Source organism: Terrapene carolina, unplaced genomic scaffold (assembly GCF_002925995.2).
Source record: "Terrapene carolina triunguis isolate 2854851 unplaced genomic scaffold, T_m_triunguis-2.0 Scaffold558, whole genome shotgun sequence".
Lineage (NCBI taxonomy): Eukaryota > Metazoa > Chordata > Testudines > Emydidae > Terrapene > Terrapene triunguis.
This window is the reverse complement of record NW_020664909.1, coordinates 7,368,345-7,386,693: the sequence shown is the minus strand read 5'-3', so window position 1 is coordinate 7,386,693 and position 18,349 is coordinate 7,368,345.

Below are 18,349 nucleotides of genomic sequence, written 5' to 3'. Positions count from 1 at the left end.
GGGTAAGAAAGAGTAATATTAAGTAGCTAGTTAATCACATGAATAACTTGGAGATGATTGAAATACTTAGCTCCTTTTTAAAGTCTAATGAATAAAGTTTGTACAGTCATGTAATAATGGGAAGCTTGCAAATGTATATTACTTATTGATGAAGAGCAGATGAGGCTATAATAGGAGAATTTGAAGTGATGCACATCAGTGAGTCAGCATATGAGAGGCATTACCTAATGAACTTTCTGGATAAAATAAGATTTTTAAAATTGTGCTCTAAAAGAGCATAATATAAAAGAACCAAAATGTAAGTTACTATGTTAAAATAATGATACCAGGCTACTTAAAACTATATAAAACATGAACATATCAATTGACTTGGGAAAGGAAATGTCATTGAACAATTCTATACAAATTTCCCCAATATAGTCCAGTTGGGGTTAGATGGTGTAAGTGAAAACAAAGAAGAACATTTAACTTGCTAATGTTTTATGTAACTAGCTATTAAAGGAAAAGTGGGAACAATAAAGTATAAAAGCTATTCTAAAAAACGTTCTTTGCTAAAATAGTAATTTTGTACATTATCTAGGAAAGTTCTTAAAACCAATTAAAATGAAGGATGAAACCATCTGCAGCGAATGCAGGTGTAGCAACGAAAAAGGTACAAGCGGGACAATGAACAAATGTGGATAGTCCTTCTCGTTAAATGAGCAGTTATTGGAATAGGTGAAAAATCATTTAGGTCTCTAGCCTGAGGAGAATGTAGGGAATAAGTGTAGCTTATACAGTAAGGCAGTAACCAGTTATATGATCTGATGATGGTCTATAGATGTACAATATCTTGCATGTGTCTTGTGTGTTGATCACAATCGTATTTAGTGGCCATGTATTAATGTTAAAGTATATTCACTTGTTCTTTGGGTTCCAACACGTGGAAACGTTGGTGGGATAGTCAGGTTCTCTTTCAGTGAAGCGTTACCCTATCTGCTTCGGAATTTAGAACAAACTGGCCTAGGCAGAGGGAAGAAAATGAAAGCAAGGAAATATGTATATGTATATGCCTTAAGGAAGGAAATCTTGAGCACCATCTGTATCTTAAATGGAAAGCAGCCTTCACATATAGGATTTTTTTTTCATTAGCCACTTCAAATTTTGACAAACGTGAAGATAGTAATCCTCTTAAGGAGAATTGTTAAGAAAGTAATCTCTAAATTGTTTCTATTGAGGAAATAAAGATGCTTGTGATTTTTTTGTTTGTTTTGTTTTGTCTAGGGTTAGACACAGTGAAAAGTTAGGCAAGAACTATAGCACTGATTGGCCAGCTAGTAAGATATCAGGACTATGACAGAAATTTCAGATATTGTTGTACCGGGACAGAGACACCATGACTTGCTTATTCCAGGGAAGACCAAAATGATAGAGTATGTACTTAAGATTGGGGAAATAATCCACATATTCTCCTTTGTCTTGCCAAAAGAACTTGGCCCTCTTAACACTGCAAGAAACTGGAGTAACTTAGTGGTAAATGAGGCCTGCTGTTGACAGCTGAGCTTGTGCAGTCAAGGCACATCTAAGACCTGGCACAGTGTGCCCTTGCATTTAGTTCAGGATGTACTGTAATGGGGCGGGGGAGTAGGGGATGAGAGAAGTGATATATTACTATATCTGCAAAAGTCAATGTGACCTGAGGTCCTATTAGAAAGAATTAACACTCAATAGAGTATTGAAGCAGAATAACAATGGAAAAGCAAGTCAACAAACCAACCATGACCTGTCAGATGATGTGATTCAAATGCTCCTTGGAGAGATATGAAGGGGATGAGTTATTTGGCAATTAATATGTGCAGTTAGAAATTAAAGTAATTCTAAAACATGGCTTCACTTAATGTAATTTCAGCTTCTAATTTTCAGTTAGATAAAGCTGGGGTCACCACTACTGCCATAAGCTTTAAAAAAAAAAAAAAAAACCTCTGCATACCTGCATGAATCTGAGGGCTTGTCTGGCCTGCTAATTAAGACAAAATGAACAGTAAGCGAGATGATTACTACATGCAAAAGTAATCTACGTTACAAACGGCAGCAGAATGAAGGCCAAAAAATAAAATAAAAAAGAAATCAATGGATCCTATGAGTTTAGTAAGAGACATGAAGATTTCCCAGGGGCTGTCTGGTTTGAGAGAAGCTGGAAGAGAAGACAAGGACTTAAGCTACTTGTTGGCATGCAACTCTAATCTGTTAAAGAAAACCAAGCAGCATATAAAACTGGAGGCAAAAAAGTCTTAAGAGTCAGTAACGAAGGGCTACACACAGCCAAACCAGTTAGCATGCAGTACTTAGTTCAGTGCTATTAGAATGGACAGACGGTGAGCACTTGTTCAATTGTCAACTATCAAACCTAAATCACCCTAACCAAAAGCTTAGGGCCTTATTATGCTATGCATTGTAACTATATATAGTAAGTCCCTACACTGAAGAGATTACAACCTAAATAGTCAAGTAGGAAAAAGAGGGTATTTCTCCATTTTATAGAGCAAGTCACACAGCAATGAAGTAACTGGCCAAACATCACACAGCATATCTGTTGCAGAAGCCAACCCCAAACACAAATCCTACTTGAGTGTCATAACCACAAACCAATATGTGACTATATCACACACAATTATAATCTTCTTTCTAGCCTTTCTGCTTCTCCTCTTGTGTTTACCCATCACTACCTGACAGCAACACAACTCGGTAAGATTAGTGCTGAGCAAATAATTGACTTTTCCATTTGGTGGCCAAACTGAAGAAAATCAACAGTTCCGTTTCAAACCAAAACTGATTTTTTTGTTTTGTTTTTTCTTTCTGCAATTAAAACACAAAATTTGTGCAGGTCAAACAAAGTGTTTCAAAGATTTTGAAATGACACATTGAAACAAAATGTTGTAACACTTCCAAAAAAATTTCCAGGAAAAACTAATCTCCAAACGTGACCAAATTTACAAACAGTTTATGAATTTACTATTGGTCAAATTTACTATTGCCCAGCTCTAACTCTCATACTGCTGTCAAAGTTATCCATTGACCAAGATGGAGGGTGTAGGATCCAGAAACACTCTACCCGTTGTGACAAAGTTCCTCCTCTATCTTGGTGGGTCCTGCGCTTATTGGCGGATTTTCTTGCCTTAGAGATTCACCATGTGAGTTGGGGAACAGCCCAGAGACCTTCCCCTCTGGAAGAACCCACAGTCCAGGTCAATTGGGAGGTTTGGGGGGAACCCGGGCCTGCCCTCTACTCCGGGTTCCAGCCCAGGACCCTGTGGACTGCAGCGGTCTATAGTGCCTCCTGTAACAGCTGCATGACAGCTACAACTCCCTGGGCAACTTCCCCATGGCCTCCTCCAAACACCTTCCTTATTCTCACCACAGGACCTTCCTCCTGGTGTCTGATAACGCTTGTGCTCCTCCGTCCTCCAGCAGCACACCCTCTCACTCTCAGCTCCTTGCGCCTCTTGCTCCCAGCTCCTCACACTTGCACCACAAACTGAAGTGAGCTCCTTTTAAAACCCAGATGCCCTGATTAGCCTGCCATAATTGATTCAAGCAGCTTCTTCTTAATTGGCTCCAGGTATCCTAATTAGCCTGCCTGCCTTAAATGGTTCTAGCAGGTTCCTGATTACTCTAGTGCAGCCCCTTCTCTGGTCGCTCAGGGAACAGAAAACTACTCATCCAGTCACCAGTATATTTGCCCTCTACCAGACTCCTGTACCCTACTGGTCTAGGTCTGTCACACCGTCTGCACTCACCTTTGTGGTTACATGGTAGATGTCTGTACAAAATGACCCATACAACACTAAACCCGCCAAAAGACTTATAAAACCCAAAAAGAAAATGGAATTGAAGCAAAAAAGCAGTTTATTTAGTACATCTGATTTAAACTGATCATAAGATAAATTGGATAGCCCTGTCTGGTTGATTAGAGAAAGGAGAAAAATCTTGATGTCTAAAAATGCAAGTTCTTCTTTTGAAATGTCACTTTGTCAGTCAGCTTCTACTACTCTGTCCATAGATAAGGGTCTCCCTTGCTGACCTTGTCCATTAAGCCCCTCTGATCCTGGACAACCACTCCCACTTTCCAAATCAGTTTTCTCCACTTATCTATCTACACACACACACACACACACACTACAGTTTGGATCTCTGCATTCTGTAAGATGTCGTGGATACAAGGACCTTGAATAAAAAACATCTGTGGTTCCAGTGCTTAACAACCTAGTACACTTGACAGAACATTTAGACTAGCTCTAGCCTGTTCTGAGTTAGGCCCTTTGGGAAGGTCTCTAAGGCCTTTTTTATTTTGCACTCTTTTGTTCTTTTTTCTTTTGTTTTTTTTTTTTTTTTTTTTTTTGGTAATACACTATGGATTTTTAGATCAGTCCCCAAACTTTGCCTCATACTCTCCTTCTCTTCGAAAACAGAATTTTCCAAGGATAACACTGAGACCCATGTGGGAAACAGTTAAGCTATAGGTGTCCGTTCATAGGCCATTGGCTGTGGAACAACCATCACCCTGAGGGATAAGGGAGGTGAGGAAATAAAACACAAACTGCCATTAGGAAATAAAAATAAGTAAAAACTAGTGATTCAAAATGGCTGAGTTAACCAGTCAGGATGTTAACGATAAATAAAATCATTCTCTGAAGAAAAGCATCTACAGCTATAAACCAACTCGACAGATCATGAATGAGTTATGAATATATATTGGTACCTCGGGAAGCAAAACAAAGCCTTGCATGGCCCTGCCTATGCTCTGCCTCCAGACCTCCTCCTGCTTCCCCCCCCGGCGCAGACTGTGGGGGTCTAGGCTGGGGCTAGTGTGGCCCGGCCTGCGGCCAGGGACTCTGGGTGGCTGGAGCCGGTGCTCGTGCTGCCTGCCTGCCTGCCTGGCACTCCAGGGTTGGGGAGGGGGGCATGCAGCCCACCCAGCGCTCTGGGGTGCTTGGGAGGCTGGGGGACTGGTGGCCGCAGGGGGGAGCTGGCTCTGATCTCCGGCAAGGGGAGGTGACTGGGAGGTGTGGGGGCCTGGGCAGAAGGGGTGGAGTGGGCCCAGTGTTCACCCACTGCCCATGCTCAGTGGCTTGCCTGGGGTCAAATAGGAAGTCTGTGTCAGAGCAGGGAATTGAACCTGGGTTTCCTAGTTTCTTAACTAGTGCACTAATTGCTGGACTATCCTTCTTTGCCAAAAACTAATGCTGATTTTAGTAAGCTCCTCAGGATATTGCACTGTCAAAAGAGTGTGTGGATACATCATGAGGCAGAAGGACAAAGTATGCAGATAAGTAACCAAGCTATAACGTCATGAAAACCAAGAATGCTTATGGTCAAGAACTCTGTGATTAAAAAAGTCACAGCCTTAAGAAAGAATAGCCAGGAAAAAAAAGATGAAAGCTTTGATTACTACAGATCTGAACAACGACCACAAGTGCATTTGTCAGGTAATCCATCTTGAATGACTGAAACCTAAACAGTTGTTTGAGCATGCCAGGTCTGAACAAACATAGTGCTGGCTGGACAGATAGTAAGCTATCAGGACTGTGCCATAGGTTAAGGAACTGTAAAAAGAGGGCATGGCTGAACTCTTGGCTTTACTAGATAAAACTAAAAAGCTCCCAATAACAAGGAAATGGAGGATAAAGATAAGCGCTCCAGAGTAAATGGAAGGAAAAAATGAAGCAATATCGGAATGAGTTTCAGGACTCACTGGAGCAAAGAAAGTGTAAGCTAAAGGTAATTGCAGTGCTGGGAGGCTAAATCACACTATCAGGTGAGAACTGCAAATGAAACCAGGCCACTGGCAGCATGTTGTCTTTTTCCTGTGGTCTTCATAAATACAGAAAGATGAGGTGTGGAGGCAAACACTTTCACAAAAGTCAGGAGACGTGCTCTAGATTTGTGAGCACAACACCAACTCATGTAATGATCTCTAGGAAAGTAGGTCATCTGACACTTCCCTTGTTTCTTGGCTTAACTGTGACTCTAACTAAAATATCTAAACTTAAATATCCTATTGGCAGTAAAAATCAATGCGCATATACAGCCTTAGAATAGTAAGTAGCAAAACTGTCTATAAATAAGACAAAGTAAATGTATTTCTGCAAGGTGAGATTCATGGAAAAAACTGTTAATATTTAAACAAATAACATTTAGTTTCCAGTCCATGTTAAAAATAAAGCTCCTCCAAATGCAAGTACCTAAACTCAAATATTTCCACCTCTTCACCACCAGTTAATCAGATGTTCTTTGAAAAATGTAGCCAAATGTATGTGTCAAAATGTTTTCTCCTTGTCCATGACAGTGTTGACATGTAAATTAACAAGGTCACTTATTTCAGCTGTGAAGGCCAACTGAATTAAATCCTTCTATGAGCCATGTGAATAAAAAAATGCTTCAATACTTCTGTGCTTGCTGATCCTTCAAGTCACCCAACTAACATCAGAGAAATGCCCTAAATTCTCATGAGAGAGATAAGGTAGGTGAGGTAATGTCTTTTATTGCACCAACTTCTGTTGGTGGAAGGTACAAGTTTTTGAGCAACACAGAGTTCTTCTTCAGGTCTGGAGAAGGAAATCAGAGTGTCTGAACTAAATAAAAGTTGGGACTGACTATTAAGCATAAGGGGTAACTGTTGTAGGAGGCTACTTGAAATGGAGTGGGCAATAAGGGTTAAATTGTTATGCAAAAGTAGTTTGAAGTGGGCTATTAAGGGATAGTAGGGATAAATTGTTGTAATGTTCCATGGAATGATCCATGAAACCAGTGTCCATGGTTTTAGTGTCTAGCAGCATTATGACTAAGTTCTGACTCAGGCTTGCCTTTTGAATGTGTTGTGCAGGTTTCCTTTGAGGATGGGTACTGAAAGATCAGATATAGAGTGATCCCCTTCCAAAAAGTGTTTGCTCTTGGGTGGTATGGTGTTTTTGTCTCATCATTTTTCTATGTAATTTCCTTTGAGAGTATAGTGATTATCTGGCTTCATCCACATACTTGTTTTTGGAGCATTTGATGAGATACACCACCTTCCACCAACAGCTGTTGGTCCAATAAAGATAATACCTCACCTATCTTGTCTCTCTCGTATCCTGAGACCAACATGGCTACAACCATGTGCAAAAAACTTGATTCTCATAGTTATTTTCCTCATGGTGGCATTGCTGCAAATGATCCTGTAAACTTGACTTCTTGCTTTCTATATTTGTCATTTAATGGAGTGTGAAGTTATTTCTGAATCTCACAAGATTAAGACAAACTTTCTTACGTGAAAAAAACCAAAATCAGCCTACTGTGCTTGTTAAAACCTCTGTTTCTGTGGGGGTATTTCATGCTGATTAAATTAATATCTTCAATCTGCACATGCATTAAATGCATAAATCAACAGCTAAATGCAGCTAAATAAACAGTCTCCGTAGTAAGTAGTTGGCATTAATTTTGGAAAACCAAATTAACAAATGGTTAAGATTTTTTTTTGTTTTGTCATCTGTTACAAGTTATATATATGAAATCTATATGATGACCCACAGACTGAGACATAAAACATCTTTAGTAACAGTTTTCTCTCTTATTCTTCGCCAGCAGTGTAGGTGATAGTTTGTAGTGGATACCTCATTAGCTTTGGCTTAGTGTGTTGGGAATAGATACTGAAAATAATCACCAACTATAGCAGCTCAAAAAGGAAACTGGAAGATTGGCTGAAGAGAATCCCGGTAGCAGAGAACTGTTCCACATAAATTTAATTGATTTATTACTTGAACAAAATGGATGAACTGGAGATACAATCTGTATGAAATTGCAGGAAGTCTTGACTGCAGCCCAGATGCCACAAAAACCACAACCTGATTTTAAGAACTTCAGTGGATACATAAGAAATGAGTGATATGGTTGGTAAAATACTCAGCATTATTTTTCATACAAAATAAGTCACTAAGAAGGATTCCAGTTTATTGGGAAAAGCTGATGATTGAGTTATTCTTGCCTCCATCATAAACTTGCTATTCTTTCCTTGGGCAAGTCACTACCATTCTCTATGCCTCAGTTTACCCATCTGTCACACCTAATTACCAGTTGTGGTGGCTAAAGTGTTTAGGGAAGTAGCCTTGTGTTGGCAAACCTCTTAAAGATCTTTGGGTGAAAGCACCTTAATGGTAAACTACAGAACAAACTTGTGTCTTTCCTGCACAGCCTGTGTAGTACTGAACAACAGAAAATAAAGATGGAAAGTAATTCCTGTCACACATTTTAAAAACAAATAGTTGTTAGCCACTATGCTTGAACTGTTGAAATAATCTGTCAACAAACTACAGCCAGGGTGTAGATAACCAATGCCAATGTTTAAAGAACAATAATAAAGATAAGAGGTGGAATGGAAGGAAAGTCATCAATGTCCCATCATTACTTTATGGGGGCCTGCACTGACGTTTCCATAAACTTTCACCACATGCACTGTGTCCCCCTTGCCACAGAAGGTCCCATACAGTGATGCTTCCACATACTGATGGAATGGCCGGTATTCATTACCCAGACTTCAATCTCTCTCAGCTTTTGCTTGAACTTAATGTTTATTTTAAGACACTTTTCCAGGATGTCTGGAGTTGCCATGGCCACCAGGATGGGGTCATAGCTTTGTTCCTATTTCAGTTTGCACAAGCAATTCTTTTTATCATAAATGCATTTCCATTGTTTAAGATGGAGCAGGAGAATGCTGAGCTTTTCTTATCTAGCCATAAATAAGTCATGATTTCTATATCAACAGAGTATTCATGTAAATTGCTGCAGCCAACAGTTTCTCTTAGTATGGGGGGAAATATTCAGACATGCCGCTAATAACAAATTCCATTCATCCCTTGTCTCCATGCTAACACACTATCCCCAGGTGAATCAGTTATTGAATAGTGTTTAGTCAACAAGTTTAAATGCTTACTCATTGCTTGAAGAACCACCGATTCATGTCTGTCAAAGATGTAAGGCCTAATTTCATTCTAATTTTATAAATACTAAAATGGCATAAATCCTTTAGCATCAATAAGTTATGGATTAGGCATTGGAATGGCATTCAAACGCTTGGGTTCTATGTCTGCTTTTCTCACTGTCTGGTTTTGATTTTAGAGAAATTATTTGTTCAAACCACAAAGTTTTCAACACATCCATAAATCTTTACCATCCTTAATCTATGGCTGGCCTGGACCACATTACACATTGCAAGTACAAAGAATGTTTTTAGGTCCTGTTAAGCTCCCTGACCTTCACGTTTTCAAGAAAAAAAAATACATTGCAACAGCTTAAATAAGAGGTGGGGAAATAACACTTTTTGCAGCCACAAAACAATCTATTTTTGACCTTCTAGTACTCTGAAAAGGTCAGACTGATATAAACTAAATTGATTATAAAATTGCTTTTGGGCCGAGCCGTTGTGTGTCTGAAGCAAACTTTTACGCTCATATTATATCCCATTGAAACACTAGGGCTGTAATGGAAATGCTGACAGACTATTTAGTATGGAGGCAATAGTGGGAGTGCACCATCAAATGTTGCTTTTGGCTATAAATTATACTAACACAATAAAAGTATCTTAATTAAACCACCGTTAAAGGAATAAATCTATTAGAAGAATCAACTTCTTGAACAGTTGTGCTGCAGGTGGTCAAACAAATAGGCGAGCCTCCTTATATCACTGTGTAATAAAGAAGGCAGCTAGAAATGGAATTACTGTAATTACCTGAAGTGTACCCCTCGAACAAGGGAATTTTTCCCTAGTTACTGGCGACGCTCACAAGGACCTTTTTGCTTTGTACTTGACTCAGTATGAAATCTTCTATTTCAATTAAAATCCAAGGGATATTGGGAGAATACAATAGATAAGATGTCTTCATGTAACTTAATGGGATTATAAGTGACTTGGGAAATAAAGGCTGGTATTTACCATGGAAGAGATGGGATAAAGTTGGGTAAAGCATTCACAGTGTGTATCGATTTTGCATTAACAGTCCACTTTCTTTACTGTGTATAAAGTGAAGGGCTCCAGTCAGGATGCACAAAGCTGGTTTGTCAAAAAGTGACTTGATTTCTGGTTGTGTTTGGTGGCTCAGCTAATTGGCCATACTTTAGGTAGCCAGTCTGCTGTGGCTTACAATAACAGAACAATACTCGTTTTGAAGAGAGAAAAAACAAGCACACACATGAAGTAGTAGTATTAAATCATATTAATATGATCATGGTGCAAAATCTAGCTTATTTTTGAGCAAGGGAGGGCAGGGACAGGAGTGAAATCTTATCTACAGAAGAAAGCTGTACTGGTAGACAAGGCCTGTAGACCATGTAGACGAGGCCTTTGTAGATTATTTGTCTGGGGGATTGTGGGAGTAACCGAGGTTCAGTGGTCCTGGAAAGAACCCCAAGGCAGGCCTTAATTACTGTTCCTTAAAGGAATAATAGTGTGGAATCAAACCTACTTCAGTATATGGCAGCTTCATTTCAAAGCTCTGCACTTGGGATTTACCTTCCTCTGTTTGAATATGTGATATACATGCTATATTGTACTTGCTCTGCATGCCACCTGAAATTAAGGGTGACGATTGATTTTGATGGGAAACAACAACAAAAAACAAACCCAGATATTGACCTTGCTCTTCAGAAGTGAAAGCACCGTAGTTGCTGCTTCTGTCCCACTGCCATAGACAATGACATTAATCTGATTGATGGAAAATTTAGGATTAGGTTCAAGTAGAGTCCTACTTAAATCTTTCTTGTGCTCTACTATTGCATTTTGCTCAAGGAATAGAGGAGAGCACTGTAGATTCAGTCATGTAGTCTTACTCTGTTGAAGTAGCAGAAAGCAATGAGAGCTGATAGAGTAATATTAGCATTTTAAAGGGGTGGTTACTAAGCTCTTACAAAGGCTATGTCTACACTGGCAGAGCTACAGCACCAGGAGTTACAGCGCTGCTCAGAGAGCGCTGAAGGGAAACCGCTGTTGTGTGTTCACACTGTCAGCTGCCTGCGCGAGAGCGTGTTCACAATTGCGGCACTTGCAGTGGTATTCAGAGCGGTACACTCGGGGCAGCTGTCCCACAGAGCATCTCTTCCTTTTCTGCCGCTAAGAGTTGTGGGAAGGCGGAGGGGGCCGTGAGTCATCCTTGGTCCTGTCCCAATGCCCCATGATGCATTGCTTTGCATCCCAGCAATGCCTGTGCTTCTGTCCGCATTTGGCGTCATGTTTCAATGGTTTGTGTACTGGGCGCTCTGACTCTTCGGTCTGCAGGAATGGATCCCGCACTGTAGACCAGTATGCTGCTCACTCTGACCAACACATCACGAGTGGCAGTGGAGTTATTTCTTAAACTACAAAGGCAAGAGGAGTGTGACATTGATCTCGCCACGCGTAGCAGCTATCACACGAGATTGCTTCTGGCATTCACGGAGGTGCTGACCACAGGGGAATGCCACTTTTGGGCTCAAGGAACAAGCACTGAGTGGTGGGATCACATTGTCATGCACGTCTGGGATGATGAGCAGCAGCTGCAGAACTTTCAGATGAGAAAAGCCACATTCATGGGACTAGTATCAGAGGGGTAGCCGTGTTAGTCTGGATCTGTAAAAAGCAATAGAGAGTCCTGTGGCACCTTTAAGACTAACAGATGTATTGGAGCATAAGCTTTCGTGGGTGAATACCCACTTCGTCAGACGTCTGACGAAGTGGGTATTCACCCACGAAAGCTTATGCTTCAATACATCTGTTAGTCTTAAAGGTACCACAGGACTCTCTATTGATTCATGGGACTGTGTGATCAGCTTGCCCCAGCCCTGCAGTGCAAGGACACGAGAATGAGAGCTGCCCTGTCTGTTGGAGAAGCATGTGGCGATTGCACTGTGGAAGCTGGCTACTCCAGACTACTACCTATCGGTCGCTAACCAGTTTGGAGTGGGAAAGTCAACCGTTGGACTCGTATTGACAGAAGTGTGCAGGGCCATTAATCGCATCCTGCTCCAAAAGGCCGTGATTCTGGGCAACGTGCGTGACATTGTGGATTGCTTTGCACAGATGGGCTTCCCTAACTGCGGAGGGGCAATAGATGGCATGCACATTCCAATTCTGGCACCAAACCACCGAGCCACTGAGTACATTAATTGCAAGGGGTATTTCTCAATGGTTCTCCAGGCGCTTGTGGATCGCCGTGGGCATTTCATGGACATTAACACAGGCTGGTCTGGAAAGGTGCATGACGCACACATCTTTTGGAACACTGGCCTGTTCAGGAAGCTACAAGCAGGGACTTTCTTCCCAGACCAGAAGATCACCGTAGGGGAAGTCGAAATGCCCATTGTGATCCTGGGAGACCCCTGCCTAACCCTTAATGTCGTGGCTTATGAAGCCATACATGGGGCAACTTGACATCAGCAAAGAGTGGTTCAACAGCAGGCTGAGCAAGTGCAGAATGACTGTTGAGTGTGCTTTTGGCCGTTTAAAGGTCTGCTGGTGTTGCCTATATGAGAAGCTGGACCTGGCCGATGACAATATTCCTATGCTTATAGCCGTATGCTGTACACTGCATAATATTTGTGAAGAGAAGGGTGAAAGCTTCACTCAGGGCTGGACCACTGAGGCTAAGTGCCTGGAGGCTGAATTTGAACAGCCAGAGACCAGGGCTATTAAAGGGGTGCAACGTGGGGCCATAAGGATCGGGGATGCATTGACGCAGCAATTTGAAGCTGAAAGCCACTAACATTTGTTGCTATGCTTGGGAGTGCAGTGCTTGTAATGCTATGAGGTGATTGTGATTGGTGCAGACGATGCAATATGAAGGTATAAGATAATGCTGTTGCTTTGAAGGGCTCTGTTTGCTTTAAATTAATAGCATAAAGATTGCTTTCAAACCAACACAGTTCTTTTATTAAAAAACAACAACTGGAGGAGAGAGAAACAAACAAATAAACAAAAACACATCAGCAATGAGGGGGATGGAGAAGGGAAGGTCCCAGGAGGAGGTGGGGTCCCAGGACAGTTAAAGATTTGTGTATGACCAGGGATCATATCTAACCTTCTCCTTTGGAGTACAATGCAGCAGGTACTGTACTTCAGCAGGGCCAAACTGCAGAGGGACAGGTGTTGAGTGCAGTGGGTACTGGGAGTCCGCAGGGCTGGACTGTAACGGGGAGGAGTGGAATGCCACAGGTACAGACTGGAGCTAGGAGGTTGATAAGAGGAGCCAAGAGGTTGGCAGTGTCTAGGGGGCACATGGGAAAGAGTTTTGCCACAGCGACTGCAGGGGAGGGCTGGGCGCGGAGCTGCTCGGTTTGCAGTGCTAGTATCGCCTGGAGCGTGTCTGCTTGGCGCTCCATAACGTTTAAGAGCCGCTCCGTGGCTTCATTCTGGTGTGCCACGTTCTCCTTTCACTCTCTCTTCTCGCTGTCCCGCCACTCCTTCAGTTCCTGTTTTCAGCCACGGAGTGCATCATAAACTCACTTAGAAAGTCCTCCTTAGTTCTTCTTGGCTGCTTTCTAATTCTGCGCAGCCATTCAGCCAGTGATAAATAAGAGGGAGGCTGAGCTGCCAAGGTCATCTCTGTGAAGCCAAAATGCAACATTTTACAGAAGCAGTATTGTTTGCAGCACAGAGACCACTGAGTCAGAGATTTAAAATACAGCCAGTATTCACATACCTGTCCCTAACTGGCTGACCCCAGGCAAGCACACGAGTCACAAGACCCCCCAAATGGTGAGTAACCACAGGGGCAGAGGAAATCAGTGTTCCTGGACCCTACTGTACACTGGGCACGTGACTCTTGAGGAGCGCCAGCACTGTAGGGGTGGCCTGATAATAATTCCTATCTCCACATTTTCCACAGGCTGTGATCATTGTAGAAGATATCTTGCTGCTGAGGGTGAGCAGGGAAGCAAGGGAGGGTCTTCTCCAAGACTGTGGCTTCTACCCTGGCCCTTATGCAGCTCACCAGTGTGCAGTGATGGTTCCCCTCCGTGATGGCACAGTGGCGTGGGAAAGTTACCATTAATGGGGCAAGAAACAAAACAGCTCTGCCAAAGAACCTGCAGAGATCTCTGAGGCAGATTCCCGTGAAGTGAGGGAGTCAATCAATATCCTGTTCCGCCACTCAAAGTAGGCATGTGGTGGTACGTGCATCATACAGAGACAAGCTGCTTTCTGCAACCCTCCTGCCCCCAAACACTCACCTCAGCGATTTCCAAAATCAAAGCCACTTACCAGGGGCCTCCACTCCTGTTTGCGCTTTACCAAGATAAAACAACTGTGGCTGGCTAGCCTACTCTGGGATAGAAAAGAGCTCCTGGCTGAATGTATTACTGACCTCTGAGTTGTCCTCTGCCTCTGGGTCCCCCTCCCCCTCCACATCATCATTCAAAATTTCCTCCTCCTGGCTCAGTCCACTCTCGACTGGCACATTAGCCACTGAAGTATCCACAGTGGCCTTCACACTCGAGGTGGGGTTGCCACCAAGTATCACGTCCAGCTCTTTGTAGAACCAGCAGCTCATGGGTGCAGCACTGGAGCGGCAGTTTGCCTCCAGCGCCTTGTGGAAGGTGTTCCGCAGCTCCTTCACTTTGACCCTGCACTGAAGGGTGTCCCGGTCATGGCCCCTTTCTGTCATGCGTCGTGAAATCTGTCCATAGGTATCGCGTAATTCCTATGCCTGGAATGCAGCTGTGACTGCACTGCCTCCTCTCCCCAAATGCTGATGAGGTCCAGCAGCTTGGCATTGCTCCAAGCGGAGGATTGCCTGGTGTGTGGAGCAGGCCTGGCTATCTGGAAAGATGCACTGAGACCACTGCATGCATCACCAAGCAAACAGGAAGGGGACTTTCAAAATTCCAAAGGAATTCACGGGGTGGGGATGACGGTTCGCCACCTGAAGGCAGGGCAGTAGAGTTCAAACCGATGACCAGAGAGGCGAGAACAAGCATTGTGGGACACCTTCTGGAGACCAATCGCAGCACTGTAATCAACCACGGTGTCTACACTGGCACCACAGTTCTGTAGCCCCAGCGCAGAAAGCTCTACACCTCTTGTTGGGGTGGTTTTTTTACAGCGCTACAACTGCGCAGCTTCTGCACACTAAGTGGCTTGGCAGTGTGTACACCTCGGGAGTTACACCGCAGAAAGCTGCTTTACTGCACAGAAACTTGCCAGTGTAAACAAGGCCAAAGACTTGTTTTTTGAGCGCCTATTCTTTCAATGACCGATTTTACACAGAAAGGTGTCTGCTGAATTGCCTCTATCAGGTTCTTTTCAATTAAAGTTTTTTTCTTTCAAATGAGAGTTCTTTTAGCAGTAACTGAGGCTGGTTACCATTTTCATGAGGCAGTTTCAGGGTAGGGTGTATTATTTCTAACAAACATTTAGTCACTATGGTGTCTATCTTTCTGAGAGATTATTATTATAAAGATTATTATTATTTTCTCTTAATCAGTTATGGAAATTTGTGTTATTTAATGGAGTAAACATGTAGTTGGATCTGAACTGGTAAAAATCCCTTTTTTCTTTGTTGCACTACTTGATATTCCAGCAGTGTTTCTTCTCTGATCATCTGATCTTTCCCGTGCTAAAGAAACTTTGATCTCATAATGTTCTGCAGTTTCCCAGCACTTTGTGTGTAATTACTTGTGTATTTTGAAGGATTTAAATGTGTTTCAAAATTGGTGTGGGCTTGAATTCAGAAGACTCAAAAGAGGGTAAAGTGAGGTACAAAGATTTTAAAACATATTAGCTTCTACCACATAACTTAAAATCTCATTGGGACATCTAAATTTTAACAATTGGAAAGTTCAAACCCTCTGACTTATTTGCACTCCATATTTTCTAGTTTGTACATTAGACTTAAGTAATTAAAAACCTCCTACCAAAACAACTAATCGTTATGAAGCTTTCTCAATATGATATGTTTGATACAGCTCCATGGGATACCCACATGGTTTGGGAAGCCCAACTTGTCAAAGAATAGGACAGAAAGAAAATAACCCCAATATGACTGGGTAATGAGCATTACTTACCTGGTACAATCTTGATATTCTGTATTGAACCAGTACCCTAGCTTGGAGCTAATGTACTCTTTTTGCTATGGTAGCTGTTGTATTTCAATTGAAATGTTATGAGCGCCTCAGTTTGTGCCCATTAAAATTATAGAAATGGTCATCTTCAGAAGCTGTGGGTGTTATAGAGATGGTAGAAAAAAAAAAGAAACAAACTGTCAAATATCTTAGAACTGAAAATTTCTAGTCACATATATCCTAGCAAAACTTAATTACAAAATCATTCTGCCTTTCTAAAATATTTCCTGAATATACCTATTATGGTAGCAGCTAGGAATCCCCCAAAAAGGATAATGAGCCCATTGTGCTAGGCACTGTACAGATAGGTAACACTAATCACTCGCAATTTCCATTAGACACCGGAAGCAACAGTTGAATAAAACAAAGAGTGGCATGACTTGGGAAGATGAGAGAACAACACAAAAACCAACAACAAAAATTAAGCATGAATCACTACTGGTATTTAATTATTCTAGATGCAATCAGATAAGATTGGTGGTTACTTTGTTTCCAGAAATTCTGTAGTATGTTTACTCTCATTTTTTTTGATGGCTGAAGTGATGTCTGTGTTGTTCTGTAAAGTTTGTGAAATGGATTAGGGGTTTTTTTGGATTAAAGGCGCAATAGAAATGTCAATAATTGACAACTGCCAATAAATTACAGAACACGTCATAACAGTCTAAATGAGTAAAAGAAGAAACTCCTTAGACAAAACTAAAATTGCTTATTATTTAAAAAAATCTCCTCTGTTATGAACTCCTAGTAACCACAAGCTGCTCCAATCTATGGAGTGGTCTAGCTCAGGGGTTCTCAACCTTTTTCTTTCTGAGGCCCCCCAACAGGCCTCAGAAACTCCACAGCCCACTTGTGCCACAATAACTGGTTTTCTGCACATAAAAGCCAGGGCCGACATTAGGAGGAAGTAAGCAGGGCAATGCATGGGGCCCCATGCCACATGCCCCACTCCCCTCCCCCCGCCCCAACGAAGCTACATTGTTCAGGCTTCTGCTTCAGCCCTGGGTGGCAGGGATCAGGGCCCTGGGCTTCAGCCCCATGCGGTGGGGCTTCGGCTTTCTTCCCTGAGCTCCAGAGAGTCTAACACTTGTGCTGCTTGGTGGCCCCCTTGAAACCTGCTCGCGGCCCACCAGGGAGCCCTGGACCCCTCGTTGAGAACCATTGTTCTTTCTTTTTATCAGATAAGACACTCAAAATATATTGCTTGAAATTGGTAAGAAATTTTATTTCATTGAACTGACAAAAAGGCAATTTATTCCAATGGATTAATTTGTAGGGTCAAAATGAATACTTGAAGCTATTTTGTAACCATATAAAATTATTTTTAACTATAGAAAACTGGTTTTATGTGAAGAGGAAGGGGAAGAACTAATAAATTAAGAAAGAGAGTTTGGGAAAATATAACAATATTTCTTAATACATAAATAAAATTATAGGCTAGCCTATGCTTAAATGATTTTTAGATTTGATTGTTCTAGATTTGATTCTAATAGTTCTAGATTTGATTTTCACAAATAGGAAGGAACGGTTGAGAATTTAAAGGTGGAAGGCAGCATGGATGAAAGGTCATGAAATGATAAGAATTCATGATTCTAAGAAATGGTAGGTGGGAAAACAACAGATTAAAGACAATGGACTTCAAGAAGGCAGACATTAGCAAACTCAGAGAAGTGATAGACTTGCTTCCACAAGGATCTTACCTCAAGGGAAAAAAAAAGATCAGTAGATTTGGCCGTTTTTTAAAAGAGACATTAAGGACACAAAAACAAACTTTCAGAATGCATAGGAAAAGTCGGAAGTATGGGAAAAGACCATCCTGGCTTATTCAGGAGATCTACAATGAAATCCAAAAAAGAGTCCTACAAAAAGTGGAAACTAGGTCAAAGTACTAAGGGCGGATATATAAAAAAAAAAAAAAACAAGCACATAGGGACAACATTAGAAAGGCCAACAAGATTAAACTAGCTAGGGACATAAGGGATAACCAGAAAACATCTCATGAATACATTAGAAGCAATAGGAAGACTAAGGATAGAGTAGGTTTGTTGCTCAATGAGGAGAGAAAGATAGCAATAGAAATTGAAGCAATGGCCAAAGTGTTAAATGCCTTTTTGTTTCAGTTTTCTCTAAAAAGGTTAACAGCGATCAGACAACTAATATAGTGAACATCAGTGCAAATGGGATAGGATCTGAAACTAAGATGAGGAAAGAGCAAGTTAAGAATTACTTAGACAAGTGAGATGTCTTCAAGTCA